The 13,055-nt window shown below is 39.8% G+C and overlaps 1 protein-coding gene across 13 annotated transcripts in view; it reads left to right on the forward strand.

Annotated features, from left to right (window-relative positions):
- The first annotated feature begins 1,264 nt into the window (after positions 1–1,264).
- The window catches only part of LOC132897202 (uncharacterized), a 46,186-nt gene continuing 34,395 nt past the window's right edge, over positions 1,265–13,055 (forward strand). For 6 of the 13 annotated variants that reach the window (XM_060938648.1, XM_060938657.1, XM_060938647.1 and 3 more), the window contains exon 1: positions 4,176–4,323. The gene's annotated coding sequence lies outside the window, so the exon portion shown is untranslated. Of the gene's footprint in view, positions 1,562–1,656; positions 1,745–2,859; positions 2,946–4,174; positions 4,324–13,055 lie in introns of those variants that run through there. The other 7 variants (XM_060938652.1, XM_060938649.1, XM_060938650.1 and 4 more) reach the window with 3 other exon arrangements.

A 13,055-nucleotide genomic window follows, 5' to 3' on the forward strand; every position in this document is an offset into this window, starting at 1 on the left:
GGGATTTTGAAATCCAGCTGATAAAGAAGTAGAAAATGGTCATTCGTTACAATTAACATATGGGTGTGGCTGAGTAGCTACTATTATATCATAAATTATCTCCCAGAACAGGTTGAAGGGAATGTGCCAAAACATGTTGTCAGGAAATATGTAGTATGGTGTGTTCTGTATGGTATGTTTGATTTGTGTGTGCGCGCGCGTTTTTGACACTGCTCATACACAAATTATTCTTCGGAAAACAATTCAGTGGAACTAGATGGAGGCTTAAGAATGTTTGCATTTAAGAGTCTTTCAATTTCAGAGCTTATGAGGGACATTACTGGACTAAATAAATTTACATACACACCAATACTATCATGTGATCATGTAAACAGCATATTATTTACTTCTTATACTGTACTTATGTGATTTCAAGAATTGGTTAGTAAATTGAAAGATTTAAGAAATAGATTTATTTTATAGGAACAGTCTAGAGATAATCTAATCAGAAAAAAAGCTAAAATGATTATCATGTTAATTAGGCACTTTAAAGGCTTTTTTTAATACAGGTAATACAAGCCCTGTCTGAATATATTAACCATCAACTTAACAGGTTTATCCTCCAAGTGCACCTGACTTTAAGACCGCACTCGTTTCGAGCCACATTAGGAACAGTTAATAAGCTCCATAAAGATTTAAGTTTCCTTGTTTAAATGCTGTTCTGAATCATTGTTTTTAACCATGTCTATAAAAAAAAACATGTCACAGAGTGTTTTATTCCCCTTATCCCAAAGCAATTTGGCTGCATTTTTTTTTTCATTTTATAATGAATGGCATGTCATCAACATCAAAACAAGAAACCTCTGATCAATTAGAATTTAAACTCTGTCATATAAATGACTAGGAAAAAAAAACAGAAGAAACTCTGGGTGTTCATAAATTTCTGATGGGAGAGTATATTAATCATAATGACTTCATTCCGCTAACTATTCATTTATTGGCCTCTAAATTTATTTATTTATTTATTTATTTATTATTATATCTGTTAGTGATACAACTATTTCAGGTTTCTTCATCATAAGTCCCTTATCATTCTTCATCAAACCAAGATACACATATCAACATTTGGTGTATTTACAGTGGGGAAAAAAATGCATTTACATTCTTGTCCGCTCTGTAAAAAAAAAAAAATCCGGTTCAACTTAAGTTCAACTGCTGCCTTAAAGTCTTAAGTAAAGTCAAATCCGATTCACTCATTATTTCAGCTCATTACCTCTGCCAAGGAGGTTATGTTTTCGGTAGCATTGGTTTGTTTGTTTGTTGGTTTGTCTGTTAGCAACATTATGTAAAAAGTTATGAATGGATTGCTCTGAAATTTTTTCCAGAGGTGTGACTGGGCACAAGTAACAATCCATTAAATTTTGGCGGTGATCCGGATCACCTTCTGGATCCAGGATTTTTTTAAAGGATTCTTTATCATTGCGAGATGAGCTGCTTGGCGGTCTGCGCTCTCAGAGTGCTTTTCTAGTTTTTTATTATTTCCAGCTCATAGCACCTTCATTTTTGCACACCTGGATGACAAGTGAGTGCTTTGTTTACATACTTTGTCTGCTGTATTTTTTGTATGCAATAAGGTCACTTCCTCTCTAAATTTCATTTTCTTTATATATTTTTAAGGTAGATCCACTCAAAAAAAAAAGTGCAACAGAACAGAACAGAGTGGAAGCTCACTCACCAATTTTGCCAAAAGGTGAGGACCCAGCAGGTGAGGGCTTGCAGACAGTAGGAAGGAAAAAGTTGAAAATGGTTGTTAGGTTAAATTTTATTATATGTAGGTTAAATCAAGATATATGTAGACATATGTAAGTTTAGTTAAGAATTCAGCGAATTATTCTGTGTCAAAATTATATTAGTTGAAACGACCTTAGTCCGGCTGGACATTGTTTGGGAACATTTTGTTTATTCTTTGATATGAGAGTGTATTTTGAACAGAGAAGTGTCTGAAGGACCCACCAAGGTCTGTTTTAGTGCTAAATCGACTCACACACACTCTGAAATGGTAGAATTAAAGTTCATGTTTCAGTTGAAACTTAGGTCATAGCTTCATAAAAGCTATGAAATATGCTGAAATATATTGAAATATACTATGGTAGTGATTTGGATCCCGTAATTAATGAATGCATTCCGTGATTAATGTTAGTTTTATAGTCCTAGATTAGTTTCATAATGACATTATAATTATAATTAAGATCTTATGATTCTAAGGGTTTTTAGTTTAAAAGCATTAACCTAATTTAGTTAATTAACCTGTTAGTTGTTTAATTGTTCTCTCTCTTTCAGACATATTCTCATTGTTCTTGTGGTTAAGTTGTTCTTATTTTTTATGTTTATTTTCTTATAACATTCCTTGTTTTAGCATTATTAAAGACATATTGTTATTTGACTTATGTTGATGGAATCAAGATGTAATTTACTGACTTAACACACATTTATGTGTTAAGAAATTATGTTAATTATTAAGATCCTTTCTGTGCAAACTAGTGTCTTTGACCTTCTCCGTAGACTAGACATTATCTATGTTTAACATTCCATACTTATTAGCCAAGACTCTGATATCTATCTGTACCTTACTGTCAGCAAAAATATGTTATTATATTATGATTGATTCAAGATCATTACACACTTCCACATAGACGCACACCCATCACACACACACACACACACACACACACACGAAGACAAAAAATAAACACAGAGACACTATAAGACGTTTTCAAAATGTTTTCATTTTGACGAAGTGACTGTGCGAATAAACTGGCATGTGAACTCTCCTGGTGTTCCCTTGTCTGTTTCTCTCGACCTGATCATTCTTGTCCTCAGATCTGAGGGGGCTCATGAAGGAATCGGGGTCTCTTTCTGGGTGAACCCCAACAATTTGGTGTCAGAAGTGGGATACTGACAACCAGGTGAGTAAATTATTTTAATTTTAATGTATAATTTGATTGGTTAGACTTCCGCCTGGTTGGTAGTAATTTCAAAAAATTAAAGAGACCCAGTTTATAATTCAGGTTGGTTATCCTTGTGTAGAGGCACGGGACGGGATGGGGAACCTCGTAGACTTTTAGACTCTTGTTTACGGGACGTGATGGGGCTTGGTAGAGCCACAGGATTGGACTGGTAAACCTCGTAATTTGTTTACGGGACGGTGAGCCTCGTGAAGACACTCCACGGGAGAGCTGTCACGAGAAGAGCGCGTTTTTAATCTTTGATTCCTTCGTGCAGCCACCATGGGGGGAAAAATTGTATTATATTAATTGTATTATTGTATTAAGGTACCCGGACCCTGAGAAAAAACCCACGGGATTGGATGTGGTTTAGCATTCTACACAAATTCTAGACAATTTGGCCGGCTCAGTTTTGATTTATCCTCATCCAGGTATTTGCAATCTCTGGGAGCTGTGTAATGTATCTTTAATTGTTTTAGCATTTATATAAGGCATTACTGGATATGCACAAAATAATGAAACAACAAATCAGTACTCTGGACATGAACAGTTAGAACTGTGTTCCTGGTGTGCATAAATGTTAAACCTTTGGTCAATCAAACCTGTATAACCAACTTCCAAAGTCCTTATTTCCTTTATAAAGTCCTTATAAGATGCAAATTAAAATGATTTACCTAAAATTTGAATGATAATTAACAATGATATATCCCAGGTACTTTTTATTCAATAAACTTTAAGAATGAATACAAAGCTTCAATGTTTGACAAAAAAAAAAACACAAAGTGTAAATGTTATGTGCTCTTTTATCATTGTGGGAATTGATTATAGCTCTAAATAAATATTGAAGTGTTTTTTTTTGTTAAAAAGAATCCGTATAACTTTATTTGTACGCCTGTATACTATGTTTATTGACTCAAATCCGTATAAAATACGGACATTCTGTATATTGTGCATTATAATCTCAACGAAAGCTTCACTGAATCGATTCTTTAGAACAAACTCGCATGCGTGTGAATCAATTTACTTGATTCACTCTTGATTCTTCAGAAACTACGGAAACCTTATTTGTATTCCTGTTTTCAAATTGTAAACAATAATCACACTCTCATGCTGCATGAAATTAAAGTATGAACTTTCCTCAAACCATTACGTGTGCATGAACTCAACAAATGCAGCGTCTGTATCGATTCGCTCGATCGAGTCATTTATGTTTCGTCCCGAAGAAGATCCGAATCGTTTGTGAATCTCATCACTGTTAGAAACCCAAGAGAAGAGATCCTCTTCCCTTAACATCATCAGAGGAAAAATCTGCTTCTTAATCAATTAGTTTCAGCGTTTGGTGAGTAGATCATCTGTATTTTATTTTATATTCATTGTGTGTTGATAGTCCGAAACTTGTAACTGGAAGGTTATCAGGAAAGTCCCGAGTGGTCCGCGAGGTGATCTCTGAACAGGTCCGCGAGCACTCTATAAGACTATTAATGTGTTTTAATAATTAATAGTGCAGCTATTAATGCAGTTTCATGTCTAGATCTTATAAATGATGAATACGAAGTTTTCAAAATTATTAGAACTCCAGTTCCCATGATGCTTGTGAACTGGGCATGCGCACTGGATAAAAGAAAAAGCAGCTCTAGGGCAAAACTCTCGTCTCCTCAGATTTGGGCAGTAATTCTATGCGTTCAGACCTTAAATAATGAAATAACTGTACAAGCAAATACAACACAAAAACCATTTTTTAAACATTCACTTAAATTAAACAGACATGGTAAAAACAGAAGAAATATATTTAAGGCTTAGAGTTTGATTAATTCAGCCAAATCAAATATCACTTTCAGATTTGAAGATATTTATCAGGAATCATTTTTAAAATATTGAGTATTATACCACTTCCTGTTTAAAGGCATAATAAAAGGCATCAAATATATTTACCCTACGTGTGAATGGGAATGCCGAAAAGTTTAATGTTTAACCTAATGTTTAATGTTGATCTAAAACATTTTAAACTGATCGTGTGGTGGTCTAGTGGTTAGGATTCGGCGCTCTCACCGCCGCTGGTGTAGTGGGATTTTTATTAATCATATGTAATTCTAACCTTTAAATATCCTATATACTCCTGTTTCTGACGTTTTAGCGAAATGTGGACTTGTCTTGTCTGGGAAGCATGAAATTAGTTCAACAGCGAGCTAACCCGCTCTTTACTTCATTTTTGACATTTTTTGAATAATTGTTCCGGAGCAATCTCTGTCTCTTTCTCAGTCAGCATTGAGATAAGACTCCCAGACTGTTACAGATAGCTATACTATAAACAACTCATGCAAGAATAGCAGGCAAGGACACACAGAAATCTGCAATGAGCAGAGAAAATCATTATTTTTGGCACTTTCTCACAATAATAAATTTAATTAAAGCCGCAAGCGGCCTTGACGGGCCCTCGCGCCAGCGGCCAGGGGGGGCGGGGGCATGCGTCCCCGCGAAATACCGTAAAGAGTCTGCTTGCCAAGTTTGACCAATCAGAAGCTGCAATATCATTTGTGCCATAACCAGCACCCCCAGGGGTGAAAGTGCACAAAATTTGGCGGATATGTCAGGAGAGCTATGAAGAGTTTGCGTATGAAGTTTGATGACAATTGAGTAAATAGAAGATGAGAGATAGATTTTTGAAGAATAAATTTTTTGGTTTTTCCCATGTCAGAAGGTGGCGCTATGCTGTACATGAGCGATTATGAGTTGGAGAAATAAGTGTCTACAACAGCAACGCACTATCACAAGGTAGTGGTGTGAAGGAAAAGCATTATGGAGTTATTTACCAAAAACCCGTTTTGGAGAAATTGCGTCGGCCAAAAACAGCGCCCCCCATGGACGAAAATTCCCAAAATGTGGTATACATGACATGGGCGGTAGTAAGAGGGTGGCCGTGAAGTTTGACCAAATTTGAGGAAAGATTGGATAGTTTGCCCAAAAATAGCGCCCCCAGTGGCGAAATATCACAGAAAATGGGGAACATGTCAGAAGCCCAATGAGGGATTTGCGTGTGAAGTATGAGCAGTTTTGAGCAATTAGAAGATTTGTTATGAATTTTTAAGCATGTAAAATTTTGCATTAAAAATTGATTGACGTATAACTTCTGAGCGGTTTAAGCTACGTGAAACTTATTTAGTAACTTTTGTCAGCCATGTCTGTAGATGATGTGTATCAATTTTGGTGACATTCCTATGAACAGTCTAGGAGGAGTTGCGCCGTCTTCGTGGCCATGCATTTCGCACAAAAGTGAAATTACCTCACTTCCTGTTGGGCGTGGCTAATGCATTGGCATTACATTTTTGTCCGGCTTAGTGAGATACATATGCGTACCAAATGGCATGCCACTCCTACAAACTACATGGCAACCAGGCACCTTAAAGCGGGAGGCCAAAATCACAACGAGTTAGGGGGCGCTATAGAGGCCCTGAGGCCCGGCTGGATCTGGGCTTTTGGTTCTCAGTAGCGGTGGCAGTCTAAGAAAAAGGAGCCAAATTTCGTGCGTTGTCGACCATGGCAAGCGCCCCAATAAGGGTCTTGAAAAGAGTTTGCTTGCCAAGTTTGACAAATCAGAAGCTGCAATATCATTTCCGCCATAACCAGCACCCCCAGGGGCGAAAGTGCACAAAATTTGGCGGACATGTCAGGTGAGCTATGAAGAGTTTGCGTATGAAGTTTGATGACAATTGAGTAAATAGAAGATGAGATATAGATTTTTGAAGAATAAATTTTTTGGTTTTTCCCATGTCAGAAGGTGGCGCTATGCTGTACATGAGCGATTATGAGTTGGAAAAATAAGTGTCTACAACAGGAACGCACTATCACAAGGTAGTGGTGTGAAGGAAAAGCATTATGGAATTATTTACCAAAAACCCGTTTTGGAGCAATTGCGTCGGCCAAAAACAGCGCCCCCCATGGACGAAAATTCCCAAAATGCGGTATACATGACATGGGAGGTAGTAAGAGGGTGGCCGTGAAGTTTGACCAAATTTGAGGAAAGATTGGATTTTTTGCCCAAAAATAGCGCCCCCAGTGGCGAAATATCACAGAAATTGGGTAACATGTCAGAAGCCCAATGAGTGATTTGCGTGTGAAGTATGAGCAGTTTTGAGCAATTAGAAGATTTGTTATGAATTTTTTAGCATGTAAAATTTTGAAGTGAAAATTGATTGACGTATAACTTCTGAACGTTTTATCCTACGTGAAACGTATTTAGTAACTTTTGTCAGCCATGTCTGTAGATGATGTGTATCAATTTTGGTGACATTCCCATGAACGGTCTAGGAGGAGTTGCGCCGTCTTCGTGGCCATGCATTTCGCACAAAAGTAAAATTACCTCACTTCCTGTTGGGCGTGGCTATGCATTCATAGAACTTTTTTTGTTCGTGTCAGTAAGATACATATGTGAACCAAATTTCGTTCCTCTACGACAAACTATATGGCAACCAGGAGCCTTCGAAAAAAGGCAAAATTTTCAAGGCGTTAGGGGGCGCTATAGAGGCCCAGAGCCCCGCCCAGATCTGGGGTTTTGGATCTGAGTAGCGTAGGGGATGCCGATAAAATGATCCAAAATATGCGCGTTTTCGTCCACAGGAAGTGCCCCAAAAAAGGCCGAACAGCGACCGCGACTAAGGAATAATAATAATAATTAAAGCCGCAAGCGGCCTCGACGGGCCCTCGCGCCAGCGGCCAGGGGGGGCGGGGGCATGCGTCCCCGCGAAATACCGTAAAGAGTCTGCTTGCCAAGTTTGACCAATCAGAAGCTGCAATATCATTTGTGCCATAACCAGCACCCCCAGGGGTGAAAGTGCACAAAATTTGGCGTATATGTCAGGAGAGCTATGAAGAGTTTGCGTATGAAGTTTGATGACAATTGAGTAAATAGAAGATGAGAGATAGATTTTTGAAGAATAAATTTTTTGGTTTTTCCCATGTCAGAAGGTGGCGCTATGCTGTACATGAGCGATTATGAGTTGGAGAAATAAGTGTCTACAACAGCAACGCACTATCACAAGGTAGTGGTGTGAAGGAAAAGCATTATGGAATTATTTACCAAAAACCCGTTTTGGAGAAATTGCGTCGGCCAAAAACAGCGCCCCCCATGGACGAAAATTCCCAAAATGTGGTATACATGACATGGGCGGTAGTAAGAGGGTGGCCGTGAAGTTTGACCAAATTTGAGGAAAGATTGGATTGTTTGCCCAAAAATAGCGCCCCCAGTGGCGAAATATCACAGAAAATGGGGAACATGTCAGAAGCCCAATGAGGGATTTGCGTGTGAAGTATGAGCAGTTTTGAGCAATTAGAAGATTTGTTATGAATTTTTAAGCATGTAAAATTTTGCATTAAAAATTGATTGACGTATAACTTCTGAGCGGTTTAAGCTACGTGAAACTTATTTAGTAACTTTTGTCAGCCATGTCTGTAGATGATGTGTATCAATTTTGGTGACATTCCTATGAACAGTCTAGGAGGAGTTGCGCCGTCTTCGTGGCCATGCATTTCGCACAAAAGTGAAATTACCTCACTTCCTGTTGGGCGTGGCTAATGCATTGGCATTACATTTTTGTCCGGCTTAGTGAGATACATATGCGTACCAAATGGCATGCCACTCCTACAAACTACATGGCAACCAGGCACCTTAAAGCGGGAGGCCAAAATCACAACGAGTTAGGGGGCGCTGTAGAGGCCCTGAGGCCCGGCTGGATCTGGGCTTTTGGTTCTCAGTAGCGGTGGCAGTCTAAGAAAAAGGAGCCAAATTTCGTGCGTTGTCGACCATGGCAAGCGCCCCAATAAGGGTCTTGAAAAGAGTTTGCTTGCCAAGTTTGACAAATCAGAAGCTGCAATATCATTTCCGCCATAACCAGCACCCCCAGGGGCGAAAGTGCACAAAATTTGGCGGACATGTCAGGTGAGCTATGAAGAGTTTGCGTATGAAGTTTGATGACAATTGAGTAAATAGAAGATGAGATATAGATTTTTGAAGAATAAATTTTTTGGTTTTTCCCATGTCAGAAGGTGGCGCTATGCTGTACATGAGCGATTATGAGTTGGAAAAATAAGTGTCTACAACAGGAACGCACTATCACAAGGTAGTGGTGTGAAGGAAAAGCATTATGGAATTATTTACCAAAAACCCGTTTTGGAGCAATTGCGTCGGCCAAAAACAGCGCCCCCCATGGACGAAAATTCCCAAAATGCGGTATACATGACATGGGAGGTAGTAAGAGGGTGGCCGTGAAGTTTGACCAAATTTGAGGAAAGATTGGATTTTTTGCCCAAAAATAGCGCCCCCAGTGGCGAAATATCACAGAAATTGGGTAACATGTCAGAAGCCCAATGAGTGATTTGCGTGTGAAGTATGAGCAGTTTTGAGCAATTAGAAGATTTGTTATGAATTTTTTAGCATGTAAAATTTTGAAGTGAAAATTGATTGACGTATAACTTCTGAACGTTTTATCCTACGTGAAACGTATTTAGTAACTTTTGTCAGCCATGTCTGTAGATGATGTGTATCAATTTTGGTGACATTCCCATGAACGGTCTAGGAGGAGTTGCGCCGTCTTCGTGGCCATGCATTTCGCACAAAAGTAAAATTACCTCACTTCCTGTTGGGCGTGGCTATGCATTCATAGAACTTTTTTTGTTCGTCTCAGTAAGATACATATGTGAACCAAATTTCGTTCCTCTACGACAAACTATATGGCAACCAGGAGCCTTCGAAAAAAGGCAAAATTTTCAAGGCGTTAGGGGGCGCTATAGAGGCCCAGAGCCCCGCCCAGATCTGGGGTTTTGGATCTGAGTAGCGTAGGGGATGCCGATAAAATGATCCAAAATATGCGCGTTTTCGTCCACAGGAAGTGCCCCAAAAAAGGCCGAACAGCGACCGCGACTAAGGAATAATAATAATAATTAAAGCCGCAAGCGGCCTCGACGGGCCCTCGCGCCAGCGGCCAGGGGGGGCGGGGGCATGCGTCCCCGCGAAATACCGTAAAGAGTCTGCTTGCCAAGTTTGACCAATCAGAAGCTGCAATATCATTTGTGCCATAACCAGCACCCCCAGGGGTGAAAGTGCACAAAATCTGGCGGATATGTCAGGAGAGCTATGAAGAGTTTGCGTATGAAGTTTGATGACAATTGAGTAAATAGAAGATGAGAGATAGATTTTTGAAGAATAAATTTTTTGGTTTTTCCCATGTCAGAAGGTGGCGCTATGCTGTACATGAGCGATTATGAGTTGGAGAAATAAGTGTCTACAACAGCAACGCACTATCACAAGGTAGTGGTGTGAAGGAAAAGCATTATGGAATTATTTACCAAAAACCCGTTTTGGAGAAATTGCGTCGGCCAAAAACAGCGCCCCCCATGGACGAAAATTCCCAAAATGTGGTATACATGACATGGGCGGTAGTAAGAGGGTGGCCGTGAAGTTTGACCAAATTTGAGGAAAGATTGGATTGTTTGCCCAAAAATAGCGCCCCCAGTGGCGAAATATCACAAAAAATGGGGAACATGTCAGAAGCCCAATGAGGGATTTGCGTGTGAAGTATGAGCAGTTTTGAGCAATTAGAAGATTTGTTATGAATTTTTAAGCATGTAAAATTTTGCATTAAAAATTGATTGACGTATAACTTCTGAGCGGTTTAAGCTACGTGAAACTTATTTAGTAACTTTTGTCAGCCATGTCTGTAGATGATGTGTATCAATTTTGGTGACATTCCTATGAACAGTCTAGGAGGAGTTGCGCCGTCTTCGTGGCCATGCATTTCGCACAAAAGTGAAATTACCTCACTTCCTGTTGGGCGTGGCTAATGCATTGGCATTACATTTTTGTCCGGCTTAGTGAGATACATATGCGTACCAAATGGCATGCCACTCCTACAAACTACATGGCAACCAGGCACCTTAAAGCGGGAGGCCAAAATCACAACGAGTTAGGGGGCGCTATAGAGGCCCTGAGGCCCGGCTGGATCTGGGCTTTTGGTTCTCAGAAGCTGTGGCAGTCTAAGAAAAAGGAGCCAAATTTCGTGCGTTGTCGACCATGGCAAGCGCCCCAATAAGGGTCTTGAAAAGAGTTTGCTTGCCAAGTTTGACAAATCAGAAGCTGCAATATCATTTCCGCCATAACCAGCACCCCCAGGGGCGAAAGTGCACAAAATTTGGCGGACATGTCAGGTGAGCTATGAAGAGTTTGCGTATGAAGTTAGATGACAATTGAGTAAATAGAAGATGAGATATAGATTTTTGAAGAATAAATTTTTTGGTTTTTCCCATGTCAGAAGGTGGCGCTATGCTGTACATGAGCGATTATGAGTTGGAAAAATAAGTGTCTACAACAGGAACGCACTATCACAAGGTAGTGGCGTGAAGGAAAAGCATTATGGAATTATTTACCAAAAACCCGTTTTGGAGCAATTGCGTCGGCCAAAAACAGCGCCCCCCCATGGACGAAAATTCCCAAAATGCGGTATACATGACATGGGAGGTAGTAAGAGGGTGGCCGTGAAGTTTGACCAAATTTGAGGAAAGATTGGATTTTTTGCCCAAAAATAGCGCCCCCAGTGGCGAAATATCACAGAAATTGGGTAACATGTCAGAAGCCCAATGAGTGATTTGCGTGTGAAGTATGAGCAGTTTTGAGCAATTAGAAGATTTGTTATGAATTTTTTAGCATGTAAAATTTTGAAGTGAAAATTGATTGACGTATAACTTCTGAACGTTTTATCCTACGTGAAACGTATTTAGTAACTTTTGTCAGCCATGTCTGTAGATGATGTGTATCAATTTTGGTGACATTCCCATGAACGGTCTAGGAGGAGTTGCGCCGTCTTCGTGGCCATGCATTTCGCACAAAAGTAAAATTACCTCACTTCCTGTTGGGCGTGGCTATGCATTCATAGAACTTTTTTTGTTCGTCTCAGTAAGATACATATGTGAACCAAATTTCGTTCCTCTACGACAAACTATATGGCAACCAGGAGCCTTCGAAAAAAGGCAAAATTTTCAAGGCGTTAGGGGGCGCTATAGAGGCCCAGAGCCCCGCCCAGATCTGGGGTTTTGGATCTGAGTAGCGTAGGGGATGCCGATAAAATGATCCAAAATATGCGCGTTTTCGTCCACAGGAAGTGCCCCAAAAAAGGCCGAACAGCGACCGCGACTAAGGAATAATAATAATAATAATAATAATAATAATAATAATAATAATAATTAAAGCCGCAAGCGGCCTTGACGGGCCCTCGCGCCAGCGGCCAGGGGGGGCGGGGGCATGCGTCCCCGCGAAATACCGTAAAGAGTGTGCTTGCCAAGTTTGACCAATCAGAAGCTGCAATATCATTTGTGCCATAACCAGCACCCCCAGGGGTGAAAGTGCACAAAATTTGGCGGATATGTCAGGAGAGCTATGAAGAGTTTGCGTATGAAGTTTGATGACAATTGAGTAAATAGAAGATGAGAGATAGATTTTTGAAGAATAAATTTTTTGGTTTTTCCCATGTCAGAAGGTGGCGCTATGCTGTACATGAGCGATTATGAGTTGGAGAAATAAGTGTCTACAACAGCAACGCACTATCACAAGGTAGTGGTGTGAAGGAAAAGCATTATGGAGTTATTTACCAAAAACCCGTTTTGGAGAAATTGCGTCGGCCAAAAACAGCGCCCCCCATGGACGAAAATTCCCAAAATGTGGTATACATGACATGGGCGGTAGTAAGAGGGTGGCCGTGAAGTTTGACCAAATTTGAGGAAAGATTGGATTGTTTGCCCAAAAATAGCGCCCCCAGTGGCGAAATATCACAGAAAATGGGGAACATGTCAGAAGCCCAATGAGGGATTTGCGTGTGAAGTATGAGCAGTTTTGAGCAATTAGAAGATTTGTTATGAATTTTTAAGCATGTAAAATTTTGCATTAAAAATTGATTGACGTATAACTTCTGAGCGGTTTAAGCTACGTGAAACTTATTTAGTAACTTTTGTCAGCCATGTCTGTAGATGATGTGTATCAATTTTGGTGACATTCCTATGAACAGTCTAGGAGGAGTTGCGCCGTCTTCG

Source organism: Neoarius graeffei, chromosome 13 (assembly GCF_027579695.1).
Source record: "Neoarius graeffei isolate fNeoGra1 chromosome 13, fNeoGra1.pri, whole genome shotgun sequence".
Lineage (NCBI taxonomy): Eukaryota > Metazoa > Chordata > Actinopteri > Siluriformes > Ariidae > Neoarius > Neoarius graeffei.